The following is a 16,698-nucleotide window of genomic DNA, read 5'->3' on the forward strand; positions in this document are numbered from 1 at the left end:
AAAACACTATTGGTCCATAAGGCTTGCATCATATTGAAATGACTGAGAAGGAAAAACCAAAAAAGTCAGGTCTAATGATGTAGGACAATGAGAAATCCTTTGTTAGAGAGGTCTGACCTAGAAGGAACAGTTTCAGGTACTTTAAAGGATTGTTAAAGCATAATTCTATGTCTCTTTTCCTTGTCTGTCTTGTTTATCCTGTATCTCTATTACCTAATACAGTGCTTGGCACATAATAGGCACTAGATATCTTTTGATGGATTGGGTGAATGGATATTGCCTTTTCCCCTCCTTGTGTTTAGTTATTGATTTTGTTATCTGCTTTTTCTACTTAAGTGTGAGTTAAGTTCCTAGGTGGCAAAGAGCACATTATATGGAACTTGACATCCCCCAGGCCTTTTGTATCTGTGCTCGACCCATAGATCTGTGCTTGACCGTGAAGTGGCCACACTTACTGATGCTTAGAGAATAGACTTCAGTGAAATGGACCCTTCACTGAGGGGGTGCATATTCTGGTGCAGGAGACCAGCCCATAAATATGAGCAGGTTGTGCTGATTGCTATGCTGGAGGTGTATATAAGATGCTTTGAGAACACAAGTGACAGAGGATTCTTCTTCCTTTTTTTTTTTTTTTTTTTTTTTTTGGCTTTTAGGGCTGCACCTGTGACATATGGAAATTCCTAGGCCAAGAGTCAAATCGGAGCTGCAGCTTCAGGCCACAGCCACAGCCACAGCAACTCGAGCCATGTCTGCGACCTACATCACAGCTCACCGCAATTTTGGATCTTTAACTTACTGAGCAAGGCCAGGGATCGAACCCACATCCTCATGGATACTAATTGAGTTTGTTACTGCTGAACCATGATGGGAACTCTGACAGAGGATTCTTCTGGGGAAGAAGGAAGTGTGGAGGAGGTTGGCTAAGGCTTTGCAGAGGTGATATTTGAATTGGGTTTTGAAGTCTAACTGTGAAAGCACTTATTATGTGCCGGGTGATTGTTTTTGTTTTTGTTTTTTTGTCTTTTTAGGGCCACACATGAGTTATGGAAATTCCCAGGCTGGGGGTTGAATCGGAGCTGTAGCTGCTGGCCTACGCCACAGCCACAGCAATGCTGGAGCCTTAACCCACTGAGCAAGGGCAGGGATCAAACCTGCATCCTCATGGAATCTGACTAAGATTCGTTTCTGCTGAGCCACGATGGGAACTCCTGTGCCAGGTGTTTTAAATTATGAGAATAAGCAAGTCTCCCCATAAGAGGGAGGTAGAATAAAAAGAAGATGGAGTTGAGAAAACACCAGCATTTAAAGATGGCATCAACTAGTGAGGAAGAGAAACGGTCACGAGGTAGGACAGTGGACGGGGGACGTTCAGAGAGTGGAAAAGAGAGAAAAAGACAGAGTGAGCTAGTTGAAAGCAACATAAAGAGGGCTTGTCGGAAGTCAGGAAGGTCGAATGTTTCAGAGAACTCGCTGGACTCAGAGATTAGAAAACTCCTGATTACTTTTGCCAGAGCAACTTCAGGAGTAGATGGTGCTACTTTTCCCGAATAGCGTCTTGAGTGATTGCTGGGGAACACCTGGGAGGCAGATAATGAAGAGGGATCTTTAAAGAAATGTGTAGGTGACAGAAGCAGAAAGAAAAGGCAGTTGCTGGAGGCAGTGCACCAGGCAGTGCACCCTGCTCCAGGGATGAGGGACCTTGCCTGGTCCTGGCAGTGTTTATGCCTCAGAGACTGGATGAGGTCAGTAAGCCTTTGTGGGCTCAGGTGTTATTTAATGTTGTTTCTGTGGGAACATGGAATACAAATTCCCAGCCACTTTCCTCCAGAAAGAACTCCGGAGCATGACCCTTTGTTACGTGTATTTGTTTTCTCACTCATTCTAATTAGGTGAAAAGTGGAGTTGCTTTTCCTTACGAGATTCCGAGATTCCGTAACTTAGATAAATTTGATGCAGCTTAAGTAGAGAGTTCTTTACTGGCGGAACTCAGTTTACAGAAGTGAAGGACTTGTTCAGGAAGTGAAAGTGTTTGCTAAGAAAATGGATCGTTCAGCTAGAGACGTTTTTCATTCTTTCTCCAGTGGCTGGATTTCACAGGCTTTTGAAACTTCAAGAATAAGAACTGGGACCAAAAATGATTTTATAATTTCCTCAGCCACCTGAAACACTTGACTGCATACAATAGTGGCCACTTAGAAGTAAAAGTGATCGATTCTTTAAAAGAGATCTTTTTGCTTCGTGCCATCTTGCTTTGTAAACCTACAGTGGGAACCCCGCCCCCCTTTTTTTTAAACTCCCATTATTTTTTAGGCTTTCTTCACCTTGGGTTCCAAACCACTCCCAAGTGGAAGGCTATTCTGACTACATTACTGGTATAAACCCTGGATTACTTTGAAGAGCTCTCAGGATGGGGCAGGCTCATTCATTGGTAATCTTTGTCCATTCGGAAAGAAGCTCCCACCCTCTCAAAAAAAAAAAAAATCTTATCTGAATAGTTACTATTGTTTTACTGGCTTATCTTGGCATCAGCTTCTTGCAGCCTTGTCTTTTATGCATCCAGTGAAGGATACCTATTTCTGATGTTGATGTTGATGTTTCTGGTGATGCCGTTAATCTTTTGTGTCACCCTTACCAGAGTAGGAGGGGAGGAACACGTTTCCTTAGAAACCTAAGCTTAGAAAAGTTTCGTTTACCTAAGGATGACTTTACCAAGGACCAAGGTCTTTCTCTCTCTTTCTTCCTCCTCCTCCGCCTCCCTTTCGCCTCTCTTCCTTCCCTCCTTCCTTCCTTTCTTTCTTTCTTTCCTTCTCCCTCTCACTTCTTTTTTTTTTAATAATAGGAAACCATTACCAAGTCAAATCTTTTAAAAACTTGTCTTGAAAATCAGTTCTCAGGGTGAAACTTGAATTTTCTAAAATAGCATTTCCAAAGAGAACATGTTTTTAACTACTGAGTTGTCAAGACCGTACAGAATCTTCTTTGATAATAATAATGATGGTAATCATAATAATAAAAAGATCAGAGGAGCAAGATGTAGTGGTACAGTTTTCTAGCAACGATCGGGGAGATCAGCTGGATTTCATTCCTTTCATCCATGTGAAATGGACGAAATGCCTTTTTTTGGGGGTGTCAGATGTCTCCTTACTATATCTTTTTAGCTCAGGACCCCAGAGCTGTAGGTTTCACCATCCGATGTATACTCCAGACCTGCGTATGGTTGGACAGATACCTTCAAACTCATTTCCCTACAGAAATTGATCCCTTTCTCTAGTTCCTAGAGAAATGGCACCCAATTTTCAAAACCAGAAACCTTCTCCAGATTCTTTCAAAATAATCATGAATTATATACATATTAGGAATATCCATCCTTTATTTCCCTCAGTGCATGACCTTATTTCCTGAGTTTGATGTTTAGTTTAATTTTATACTAATGCCTGACACATTTTTATAGTCCAAACTAAGTCACTGGGGACTTAAACTTTTGCTTTGAATTGTAGATTCTTGCTTCGTGTGTAGACCTGAGAATTATTCATTGGTATTTTGTTCTAGAAGGTTCAGGAGATTTTTTCACACTTGACTCCTTCCTCCATCTTGAATTAATTTTGTCGTAACGATGTAGGAAAAGCAATGTGTCTGTATCCCAAGGTACCAAGATTGGCAAAAGGAAACAACCTGTGAACTGTATGAAACTTATAGACGTGTTTCTTTAGTTTTTGTGGGGGTGTGTGTGTGTCTTTTCTAGGGCCGCTCCCCAGGCATATGGAGGTTCCCAGGTTGGGATCTAACAGGAGCTGTAGCTGCCGGCCTACGCCAAAGCCACAGCAATGCCAGATCCGAGCCGTGTCTGCGACAACGCCGGATCTTTAACCCACTGAACAAGGCCAGGAATCGAACCCACAACCTCATGGTTCCTAGTCAGATTTGTTAACCACTGCACCACGACGGGAACTCCAACATATTTCTTTAAATAGCACATGATATTTGTTCATGCCAGTCTGAACTGCACCCCTTATTTCTATAAGTGATTTTTTCCTTTCCTGACCTAATGCCCCCCAGCCCATTTCTTGGAGGGAAAGTATCCCCTCCATGGCCTCCCCTTCCTTTGGGGAAAGAGGCAAACTTAAGTCACAGCCATTTAGTTTTTATTTTATGAAAGTCGTTGACTTTCCTTATAGTGTAGCACATAGTTGTGCTTAGCATTATTGATGTAGGTAGTAGCTCTCTGCTCCAGATGCCCCTTTTTTCCCTCACTTATTCATTTGTTTACTCATTCATACATTCGTTCATTCACCCAACATTGGTTGGGTCTGTGTCATGTGCCAGACTTTGGAGACAGAAGGCGGCTAGGACATGGTCTCTGCCCACAGGATACTCAGGTGCTGGTCTTACTCTTTGGTTTCCTATTTGTTTTTCATTTGTTTGTTTACTGTTGCTCTAACCCATTTCTGTATAGTTCTCTCTTCTATTTTTGTAAATCTTTTTAAAATTGGGATATAACCTATACCATAAAATTCACCTTTTTAGTAGACGCACCAAGTGTGCAACCATCATCCATATTTAATTCCAGCATGTTTTTGTCATCTCAAAAATAAACCCTGTACCCATTAGCCATCACTCCCCATGTCCTCTTCTCCCCAGCCCCTGGCAACTACTGTTTTTGGTCTCTATGAATTTGCTTTTTCAGATATTTCATATAAATGGAATCATACAGCATGTGGCATTTTGTGACTGGCTCTGCATAATGTTTCCAAGTTTCATCCATGTTGTAACCAAGTGTCAATATTTCATTCCTTTTTCTGGCTGAACACGGTTCCATTATATGGGTATATAACATATTTTGCTTATTCATCAATTGATGGACGTTTGGGTTGTTTCAGGTTTTTGACTACTGTGAATAAATCTATAGTGAACATTTATTTACAAGTTTTGGGGTGGGCATATGTTTTCAAGTCCCTTAATTGTATACCTAGGAGTGGAATTGCTGGTTCATATGTTAACTAAACTTTTTGAAGAACCACTAAAACATTTTCTAAAGTGGCTACACCATATTCTGATACCACCACCAATGAATGAGGACTCCAGTGTAAATCCACCCTTACCAGTGCATGTTAGGTCTGTCTTTTTCATTCTAGCCTTTCTAGTGGGTGGTAACAGTGGTACCTCTTTGTGGTTTTGACTTGCATTTTCCAAATGACTAATGATGTTGAACATGTGCTTATGGGCATCTGCATATCTTTTTTGGAGAACTGTCTCCTCATATCTTTTGCCCATTTTAAAATTCATCTTTTTATTGTTGAGTTGTAATAGTTCTTTACGTAGTCTCCATATAAGTCCCTTATCAGACATATGATTTGCAAATATTTTCTACCATTTTGTGTTTTTTTTTCATTTTCTTGATAGTATCCTTTGAAGCACAAAAGTTTTAAATTTTGATAAAGTTCAATTTATTTTTTATTTTGCCCCTTACACTTTAGGTGTCTTACATTAGAAACTGTTGCCCAATCTGAGGTCATGTTGGTTTACACCTATATTTTCTTCCAAGAGTTGTATAGTTTTTGCTCTTGATTATAGGTCATTGTTCCATTTTGAGTTAATTTTTTTATATCATGCGAAGTAGGTGTCCACCTTCATTCCATTGCATGTGAATATCCAATAGTGTCGGTACCATTTATTGAAAAGACCATTCATTCTTTCGCCATTGAATTTTCTTGGCACTCTTGTCAAAAATCAATTGACTATACAGAGTTCCCATCATGGCTCAGTGGAAACGAATCTAAGTAGTATCCATGAGGACGAAGGTTCAATTCCTGGCCTCACTCAGTGGGTTATGGATCCGGCATCCCCTGTAGTGAACTGTGGTGTAGGTCACAGACACAGCTTGGATCTGGTACGGCCATGGCTGTGGTGTAGGCTGGCGGCTACAGCTCTTCTTCGACTCCTATGTGGGTGCAGCCCTAAAAAGACAAAAAAGAAAGAAAGAAAGAAATCAGTGATTATAAATGTATAAATTTGTTTCTCAGTTCCATTCCATTGATCTGTATGTTTATTCTTATAAACATACAGCTATTACATAATCTTGATTACTTGAGCTTTGTATAAAGGAAGGAACTTTGAAAAGGAAGTGTGAGACCTCCAGCTTTGTTCTTCTTTTTCAAGACTGTTCTGGCTATTTTGGTTCTTTTTGCACTGCCACATGTATCTGAGGCTTGTTCATTTCTGCAAAAAAGATAGTTGGGTCTTCTTACCATTTTAAACTGTCCCTGATAGCCACCTTTACTTTCTCTTTAAAATGTTTCCCTTCCTGTTTCTCTTACCTTTCTTGGCTTTTATGACAGCAAGTCTCAAGTTTTGCTCTTCATTTATTGACTGTTGAACTGATCATTGAACCATAGATTGCATGTCATATAACATTTATTGTCATATAACATACCCAGGGGTTGACAGATTACATGTCCTCTCTCTCTCCCTTCTTTCCTCCCTTCCTTTTTTTTTTTTTTTTTTTTTTTTTTTTAATGTCTTTTTAGGGCTGCACCCGTGGCATATGAAGGTTCCCAGGCTAGGGGTCTAATCGGAGCTATAGTCGCCGGACTATGCCACAGCCACAGCAATGCCAGATCTGAGCCGAGCCACGTCTGCAACCTACACCATAGCTTGTGGCAACGCCGGGTCCTTTAACCCACTGAGCAAGGCCAGGGATCAAACCCGCAACCTCATGGTTCCTAGGCGGATTTGCTAACCACTGAGCCATGATGGGAACCCCCCCTCCACGTCTTTTCCTCCTTTATTTCTCTCCATCTCCTTTTCTTCTTCCCTTCCTTCCTTTTGTTCTTCCTTCTCGTGGGTTTGGCACCTGTCAGAATTAGGGATGTTAGTAGAATCTGATTCAGAATAAGTAAGGAATCACTAATTACCTTTATCTGCTTATTGCCTAAAATCTGAATACTTAAATGTAAAAAGTCAAAATAGTTCTTGAACAGGTTACTGTGGTGATAAACTTCTTCCTTGTGATTTGATTTCTTATACAAAACATAGAAAATCTGATTTTTGTGAAAAAAAAAAAACATACTGAAACATTCATTTTCCTATAACATGCTCATTGGTTCATGCTCTTTCTAGAAGTACTCCAAGTCTGTAAATATTTCCAAGGTGAGTGGTTTAGCACTCTGTGTTTTGCAGACTCAATATCTTGGTGTTAAGGTATTAGATGGAGAAATAGAGTTTATTAGAGTTAAATTGCCTGAGATTGTCTTATGTTGGTCTTATGTGAAATCTTGTCTGAATTGTTACTTTGACTCGAGCCATCGCAATGACATGCTCTCTGCTCTGTAAATCTTTTTTTTTGTGTGTGTGTGTTTTAGGGCCGCACCAGTGGCCCATGGAAGTTCCCAAGTTAGGGGTCAAATTAGAGCTACAGCTGCTGGCCTACATACAGCCACAGCAATGCCAGATCCAAGCCAGGTCTTCGATCTATACTGCCACTCACGGCAATGCTGGATCCCCGACCCACTGAGCAAGGCCAGGGATCGAACCCCCCATCCTCTTGGGTTAGTCGGATTTGTTTCCACTGTGTCACAAAGGGAACTCCCATTTCTGCAAATCTTTTAATGACCTCTGTCACCAACCACACATTCCAACCTGTCTAGTTGAGCCAGATATCCTATACCTTGTACTCCCAAACCCAGTTGTTGACTGCTGTGTCTGGTAATGAAGGGTCTCAGTCAAAAACGCCAGTAATCAATCAGCCAGTCCATTACCATGGGTGAACCGAGGCAAAGCAGGTGTGGATGTTTGAAACAGCAAACTTGACCTGCTTGGCTATGAGACCAGTGGTGCCCGGCTGTGTTTGTTTTTAAGTTGTGAAGTGATCCCAGAGGTCATTCTTCTGGACAATTCTTTGCTGAGTTATTGCTTGGCTTTGTTCTGAACGGGAAACCAGAGCGTCAACTCAGAAACAGGCTCTTGGGAACAGCTGGTGTGGATCTGCAGGTGAGGTATTTTTCTGGACAAGCTCTGACTCCTCTGCTGAGGGGGGGTAGGGGTCCTGACTTCAGCTGCAGCTTCCTGGGTTGTATGCTGTACCAGGTAGACTCTTGACCACTTCATGACCTGTGGTGCAGCTGGGAGGACTTTTCAGGGACAGGAGCCATTTCCTGGAATGTTCAGTGGATTGTTATCTCCACTGATCAGAGGACTAGAAAAAAAAAAAATCATGTCTTCCTCGAGAACAGAGAGAAGTCATGTATTGTAATGAGGGAAACGTGGACTTCAGCTCGGATACACCTCTGAGCTTGAGCCTTGACCCTGCCACTTTCTGTTTCTGGGTCCTTACTTCTCTAAGCCTTATTTTCTCATCTCTGAGATGGAGGTCAAAGCCGTCACTGCCTTATAGGTCTCCTGAGAAGGTTCAATGGGATTTTGCATGCAAGTAGCGTTGCACAGTGCCTGGCAGGTCAGAGACTGCTGGCATAAAAAGGACTTTAGAGGCCATTTAATCCAATACTTTATCTGAGGTGTGAATCTACCAAGAGGCTCTTAGTTGTGCTTCTGCTTCATTGTCATATTGCTTCCTAACTTTGATTTTGGTTGTGGAGGTTCCTACCAATGACTCCTGCCTTTAGGATACTGTTTAAAAAGTTCTCTGCTACCTGGGCTGGGAGAGGGACATGATTCTGGAAGCAGATGTGAGGCAAAAGTGGTGCCCAAAGTGACAGATTTGCAGGGAGCTGAGAGATGACCCCAAAGGGTTCACACGTTTCAGCTCTTGAGATGCGGTAGAAGAACACATGCTTAGGATTAGGAGGTCTGCTTTGAGTTTCACTTCTGCCTCGCATACCCTCTCTGCCCATGAGAAGGCCTATATTTACGCTTTGTGAAGAATTGTGAGAATTGACAGAGAGCTAAACATGCAAGGAGTGGGCAACATTTATATTATCACAGTGTTGACATATTTTTTTGAGAAATCTGTTTCATTTTCCTGTTGGCTGCGTAACAAGCCCTACAAAGTGCCGTGGCTTTTGACAGCAACCTGTTATATCACTCACAATTTACTAGGGTTGACTAGGTTCAGCTGGGCGGTTCTTCCATTTCTTTCTTTCTTTTTTTTTTTTTTTTTTTTTTTTTGTCTTTTTGCCATTTTTTGGGCCGCTCCTACGGCGTAGGGAGGTTCCCAGGCTAGGGGTCCAATCGGAGCTGTAGCCACCGGCCACAGCCACAGCCACAGCAACCCGGGGATTGGAGCTGCATCTGCAACCTACACCACAGCTCACGGCAATGCCAGATCCCTAACCCACTGAGCAAGGCCAGGGATCGAACCCGAAACCTCATGGTTTCCAGTCGGATTTGTTAACCACCGAGCCACGACGGGAACTCTGGTTCTTCCATTTCTTATGCACTTGGTTGGGTCTGCAGCCATGTGGTGATTGGACTGGGCCAGGCTGGCCAAGAGGGCTCATTCTTATCTCGGGAAGTTGGTGCAGGCTCTCTGCAGGGGCCTCAGTTCTCCTCGTGGCCTCTCCACTCGGCCAGGTTGGACTTCCCACATGGGGTTTTGCATTCTGAGAGGGAGTGTTTCATGAGTGAGCATTCTCGGAAGAAGGAAGTGGCAGCTGTTAGTTCTCTTATGCTTTGGTCTCAGAATTCTCAGGACATGTGCATGCTGCATTCTTTTGGTGAAAGCAGTTACAGTGAGCATCTAGTCACAAGAGGAGAGGGATTTCTCTGTGGAGCAGTGGGCATGTGCAGCCTGGGGCTAAAGATCGACAGTGCCCATCTTTGGAAACACATGAATGGTCTTGCTTCTTCTGCACATCACGTGGCTGGGCGCACATGCAGGGGGCTGATCACCCGTCAGTAGCTCTTTGCCTGCTTCGCTGGCACCTAGTAGCTGAGTCACGGAGAGTAGCTGAGTCACGGAGAGTAGCCTGCGCCTCAAGTAGAGTCATTGAAGTTTGAGAAAGAAGCAATTAAAACTCAAAAGACCAGGTACCCAAATGGATTCAGCAAGAACATGCTTTGCATGGAAAACATTTTTTTGCCCCTATGATTTTTTTCTCTACAAATGGGGCTGGTAGAACATTTACTGTCAAAATACCATCCTGAGACTTTGTGTTGTCCACTAGAACAACATGTGCTTGAGAGCTGACCTGTTTCCCAGAGTATTTGGGTCTACTGAGATGAGATGGTTGAACAGAGACCGGACAGCTGAAGATCTGTCCTGGATGCTGCTTGAAGTGGACAAGGCAGTGAACAATTTTGTGAAAATCCTGTTTTTATATCAAGGACTTCAGATCGTCACTGAATCATTATATGAAAAAAAGTGGAGATTAAATCTTTGTAAACATCTGTGTAAACTGGAGTTCCCATTGTGGCTCTGTGGAAACGAATCTGACGAACATCCATGAGGATGAAGGTTCGATCCCTGGCTTCACTCAATGGGTTAAGGATGTGGCATTGACGGATGCAGTGATGTAGGTTGCAGATGCTCCTCAGATCTGGTGTGGCTGTGGCTGTGGGGCTGGCAGCTGTAGCTCTGATTCGACCCCGAGCCTGGAAGCCTCCATATGCTGTGGGTGGGCCCTAAAAAGACCAAAAAAAAAAAAAAAAAAAAAAAAAAAACCCTATGTACACTAACATGCGTCCGAGATTCATTACTCCATCTTGGCCTTGAAAATAGACAGGCTTTGTCATTTTCTCCCCCTCTGTCTGTGCAAAAAGCAAGGCAGTGAAGGAGTAGGGTCACAGAGAGGACCAAGTGGTAGCAATGGCCGCTACCCAGGGAGCTACCCAAGGAGCTGAGAAGAGGAAGGGCAAGAGACCTTACCCGAAGGTCAGGTGCAGATATGGGCATGTATTTTATGAATTGGTTTAATCTGCAGGCAACCTGCAGGGAGGTTTGCAGCGGCATTAAAGTTTCCAAAGAGATAAAGACACAGTACAGGAGGTACTTTCTCTTGAGTAATTCCCCTTGCTGCGTTCCCCTTACTTGGCTTCAGAAACTCAACCAGAAGTTTACTTTTCCTTTGTCCTTTTCCTGCTCGAAGCCCTCCACCTGCTTTATCTTGCCCCCTCCACCCCCATTCTCTGCCTTATTTCTGGCACCATCCACGGCTGGCTGAACCAGTGAGGAGCATGCGCCAACTTTTCTTTCTAATCTTTGCTCACAGAACACCTGAGAGTCATGTGCAAACATGGGCAGACAGTTCTTGGCTGTGTGTCCTATCAAATGTACTGTTTATATTTGGCAGAAGCATTGGTTCTTCTATTTGGTGCACAAACTGTGTCCAGCTTTAACCATACAAAGCCAGTTGTTCTCTTTGCTCTTTCCCATCTCCACCCACCTCCCCATTTGCTACTCTGCCTCTTTCTTGCAGTGCTTCTCTGGCTGGGCTATCAGTATAGATTTTCCTTTCTTATTTTTGCCCCTTACTGGAAACAGACAGTGCTCCCCTCTGCTAAAATCAGAAACCAGAAGTCTTTGCCTCCCTTCTTTTAAGGTCATGGATTTTAAACTTAAAGAAGTTGAAGAGTTAATTTTTAAAATTCTTTTGTTTCCTTTATTGGTGAGTAAAAAACAGGTGATCTTTAGTTTGGGGTAGAATTGCTGATCCAGGTGGTCTTCCCCAAATGCTTTCATTCTATCTGCCTTTGCTCTCAAAGGGCCGTTTGGTAGCTCACCTTTCTTACCTTCCTTCTCCATCGCTCCTCTTTTTTGCTGTCTGAGTAGTTGCTAGGAAACGGCTTTCTAACCAGCGCAGTTTCTTGCTGAGGGCTCCTGACCAGCTGCAGGAGGAAGCTCAACCTGTTTAGCACGGCATGCAAAGTCTGCCCCGGTTGGGCATCCATCTGCCTCCACTTCAGCTCCCTCTCGTAAGCCCTGTGAGTGGACCTAGATTCACCCATATTAGGATGGTTTCTCTAATAAATCAAGCTCAGGGATCTCTCCATTTTTGTGTGCCTATATCATTTTCCATTTGCTATTTTATTTTTCCCCCTGTTAAGTTCTTTAGTGTTACTGTGCTGGTAGTTGCTAGACCCAGCGACTTGGGAAAATGGGACCCATTCTTCTAGGCTCCTTCCTCCTTCCTGCCTGGAATTCACTACCCTCGATTCCTGGGGAGTTCCTTTGCATCCTCTGAGAGGTCAGCTCTGTAAACCTCTCCTCAGGCACCCCACAGGGGCAGTTGGTAACTCCCTCTCCTGTCTCCCCCAGTGCCCGCTGCTGCTGGCTTCTGCTGCATTTTCCTGATTGGCCTCCCTGCTGAGACTGTTAGTTTTTAAAGTGAGATTAAGGCCAGTTTTCTTCATTTTTGTGTCCCTGATGCTCACCTGTAGTAATTGTCTGGTAAGTATTTCTTGAGTAAACAAATAGTGCCATGAATTCAATGCATTGAACATATATGGCTTAATGATTTGATCGTTTTCATGAGCAATACCTTATGTTAGAGCTTTATTCAGAAAAGCCTTTTGTTCTAGTTGTTGATCATGACTAAAAAGGAAAGCTGATCAATATGTACAATGGCACGTGCCTTGAAATTTAGTGTAAGATTTACTAGTCTTTTTTTGGGGTCCTTTTAGGGCTGCATCCACAGCATGTGGATTCCCAGGGTAGGGGTTGAATCAGAGCAGTAGCTGCCGGCCTACACCACAGCCACAGTAACACCAGATCTGAGCTGCATCTGTGACCTGCGCCACAGCTCATGGCAACGCTGGACCCTTAACTCACTGAACAAGGCCAGGGATGGGACTTTCATCCTCATGGATGCTAGTCAGATTCTTTTCCACTGAGCCACCACAGGAACTCCTAAGTTACTAGTCTTAACTGCCTTTAAATCCTTCATTGTTTTTGGAAGGGGGAAAAAATGGACTGGTGACAATTATATGTTATTGACTGCTGACTATAATTTGCTGTTTTCGCCTGATATGTTCATGCGATTTTCTGGCAATTGGAATATCCCATTCGGATACCATTTAAAAGTGCCGTATCACTCTTCTCCGCAAATGACAGAGGACTGATTGAATTGTCCCATGTGCTTCCTATCCTGCTGTCCCTGGTGCCCATCAGAACAGGATTCAAAGTTAGGCAGTGATGGTAGCCCCCTTTCGTGGCTTACTGCATTCATTTGGTCCCTGTAGACACAGAAAAGTTTAGGTAAAGACTTTCAAGATTCAGTCCCTGCCTCAGTAACTTAAACATGTATAAAAATGTTGTTTTAGCTTCTGTTCATTTCTCCTTTAAAGTTCTACCGACTTCTTCCATGATAATAGTGCATACGGCCTGCTCTTCAAAAATAGGGGATAGTTTGTGTATGGATAGTCTTTTGCATCCTCAAACTTGTGCTTTATGTGTAGGTTTTATACACTGGCTACTTTAGGAAACTTTCTTCTTTAAAGATCATCTCAGGACCACGTTATTCTTAGGTTACAATGTAGACTTTTGTTACTGATTCCTGCCTTCGGCAGTGGGAACTAGGGCACCTTCATGAATCAACCTCTTATTCATCTTTGTCCCTATCGTTCAGCCTGGCACCTGCCATGTAAGACTGATTCAATAAATATTTATTGAATGAACAAGTCAGTAAGGCTACATGGAGACCAATTTACTTTCATAAGCCTCTGCTTAACAAAGGTGTGGCACGTAGAAACATAAGCGAAAAATAGGATTCCTACCATGAATGTAAGATGTGCAAAAACTCAAAATATTTTTATTTTCTCAGAGGGAACTAACAGTTTTAATCAAGGCACTTAAACACTTAAACCTGATTTGATTACTTATAAATTATTAGAGTATAAACAAAGCCTTAACTTATCAATTTGCCAGTTGCTTCCTGCTAGTCTCTGTGTATTTGATTTTTCTAGGCTCAAGTAAGGGAGGGGTAAAAATGTTTGCTTCCAAAATCTATGGATCTAGGCTGACTGCTCTAACTACAAAAATTATTTGATATGCCTATTAAAATTGTGAAAGGGGTGGTCAGAGTCTATGGTTTTTTTTTGTTTTTTTTTTTTAATGGGAAGCAGAAGGTATTATTAGTCATAGTAGTAGCTTAGAATCCTGGAAGAATGCCTCAGAGAGCTATAGATGCAGCGTAAAGTCAGAGGCTGTTTTCATTTGGCTCAGTTTTCATCTTATAAGGTTATAAGACATCATAAAATATAAAAATTAATCAAAATAATAAAAGCGACTGGAAAATTCCAAAGCTTTGTTATGTAATGACTTTTTTCCAGTGCTTTAAAATATTATGTAAGAATAAACTTTGCAGGGGCAAAGAAGCTTACTTTTAAAATGCCTGCAGATTATTTAATTTTAAATTTTAGTGTGATGTAAGGACATCAGTTTTTAGGGTATTTAAGTAAAAGTAGAATCAAAATAATATTTGCTCCTAAATTACTAAAGTACCTAATGTACTAAAATATTTAAATAAACTCTTACTTTGGGTGCCTTATTAAAATGGGCATTAGTTAGTTACACAAAGGCTATTACTTTAGTTCCAATACTTTTATATAACACTCATGACTACTTTACCACTTTAAATGGTTTCATTTTTATGTTCTCTGTTTTATATCTAAAATATATTCAGGGGGAGTTTCCTGGTGAAAACCATAATTCAAAAAGATACATGCACCCCAGTGTTCATTGTAGCACTGTTTACAATAGCCAAGATATGGAAGCAACCTAAATGTCCATCCACAGAGGAATAGATAAAGATGATGTGGTACATATACATAATGGAATATTACTCAGCTGTAAAAATGAAAAAATGTCATTTGTACCAACAGGGACAGACCTAGAGATTATCATACTAAGTGAAGTTAGTGAAAGACAAACATTGTATGATATCACTTACATGTGGAATCTAAAAAAAGGATATGTATGAACTTATTTGTATAACAGAAACAGACTTAACAGACTTTGAAAATAAACTTACAGTTAGCAAAGGGGACAGATTGGGGGGCAGGGATGGACTGGGTGTTTGGAATTGGTATATGCACACTGTGATATATGGAATGACTGGCCAACAGGGACCTGCTGTTTGGCACAGGGAACCCTACCCAATATTCTGTGATAATCTATATGGGAAAAGAATCTGAAAAAGAATGGATGCGTGTACATGTGTACCCGCATCTCTTTGTCGCACAGCAGAAATTATCATAACATTGTAAGCCAACCATACATCAATAAAACTTTAAAAAATGAAGAAAAAAATATATTCAGGGGGAGTTCCCTGTTGGCTTAGAGGTTAAGGATTTGGTATTGTCACTGATGTGACTCTTTGTCACTGCTATAGCTCCGATTCAGTCTCAGGCCTGGGAATTTCCACATGCTTTGGGCATGGCCAAAAAAAAAAAAAAAAAAAAAAAAAAAAGCATATATTCAGATATTTCAAGGTATGAAGGAAGTCTCTAAGTTCTATAAAATGAGTTCTCTGATGAGTATGTCTAATGAAAGTTTAATTTTTCTTTGATACCTTTTTCCTTATTCATCCATTCATCTGAGTACCCCATGCCAGCCTCTCTGGTTATAGAAAGCCAGCGGTCAGCACTGCTGCTGCCTAACATGGGGTTTGTATAATTTTACAGGAAGGAAAAGTAAATTCAGTGTTCACAGAAAAAAAAAAAAAAAGCAAAAAGGCCTCTATTACTGCTTTATGTGTTGGCGACTCAGAATTATTTAAATATAGGCTTCCCACATACAAAAAAATGAAAATGTAGGTATTCTTTTATACAGCATTTGTGGTCCTGCAGTGTGTCTCAAGAAAATGTCACTCAATAAACAAGCAGACAAGTAAACAAATAATGGATCCCGGTTGGGATAAGTACTATGAAATAAAAAGAAGACAGCATAGGGCTAGAGCCAGGGGGTGTAAACGGAGGGGCAAGAATTATATGGAGGTGGTGTGGAGACAGAGCCTGAATGACATGAAGGAACCCTGCCGAGATCTGAAAGGAATGTGTACCAGGCAGTGGGAGCAGAGCCACCTTCTAAAACTCTACACTGGGGGAGTACCCGTCGTGGCTCAGCAGTAACAAACCAGACTAGTATGCACGAGGTTGCAGGTTCGATCCCTGGCCTTGCTCAGTGGGTTAAGGATCTGGTGTTGCCATGAGCTGTGGTGTGGGTCGGCAGCAGCAGCTCTGATTAGACCCCTAGCCTGGGACCTTCCACATGCTGCGGGTGCAGCCTTAAAAAGACTAAATAAATAAATAAATAAATGCAAGCCTACACTGTGACTTGAACCCGGGTCCTCAAACCCTTATGCTTCTCCCTGACTGCTACTTTCGTTGCCTCCAGCTGCTGGCCCAGCCACGCTGAACTTCTCCCCTTTCACAGCTCTGCTTTTGCATTAGTTCCTCTGTCTAGAGGGCCCTTCCTCTCGTTCCTTCGGTGAAACCACACTTCAGAATGCAGCTGAAATGTCGTATGTAACAACCCTCCCCACTTCTCCCACCCTCCCCTCCCTCTCCCTCCTCCTCAGGAAGACCTGGTCTCTCTTGCCTTATTGCGTCCTCTGCTCTGTCCCTATTTCTAATACAGCCCTTATCGATGTGATTGATAATTGATTTGTTTAAAACTCTGCTTCCCCTCTAGACTGGAAGTGCCTGAGAACACAGATGTTGACTTATTCAGCTCAGTAGCCTCAGTGCCTAGAACCATGTGTGGGGCATGGTAGGTGCTTAAAAAATTGTGCAATAGGGAGTTCTCAT

The 16,698-nt window shown here is 42.2% G+C and overlaps 1 protein-coding gene across 3 annotated transcripts in view; it reads left to right on the plus strand.

Annotated features, from left to right (window-relative positions):
- MAP3K5 (mitogen-activated protein kinase kinase kinase 5) overlaps positions 1-16,698 on the plus strand; it is a 220,358-nt gene that overhangs the window by 16,978 nt on the left and 186,682 nt on the right. Inside the window, exon 1 of one of the 3 annotated variants that reach the window (XM_021072516.1) lies at positions 9,295-12,340. The exons of the other annotated variants lie outside the window; for them this stretch is intronic. The gene's annotated coding sequence lies outside the window, so the exon portion shown is untranslated. Of the gene's footprint in view, positions 1-9,294; positions 12,341-16,698 lie in introns of those variants that run through there. 3 annotated transcript variants of the gene reach the window in all.

The sequence above is a fragment of the Sus scrofa genome, chromosome 1 (assembly GCF_000003025.6).
Source record: "Sus scrofa isolate TJ Tabasco breed Duroc chromosome 1, Sscrofa11.1, whole genome shotgun sequence".
Taxonomy (NCBI): domain Eukaryota; kingdom Metazoa; phylum Chordata; class Mammalia; order Artiodactyla; family Suidae; genus Sus; species Sus scrofa.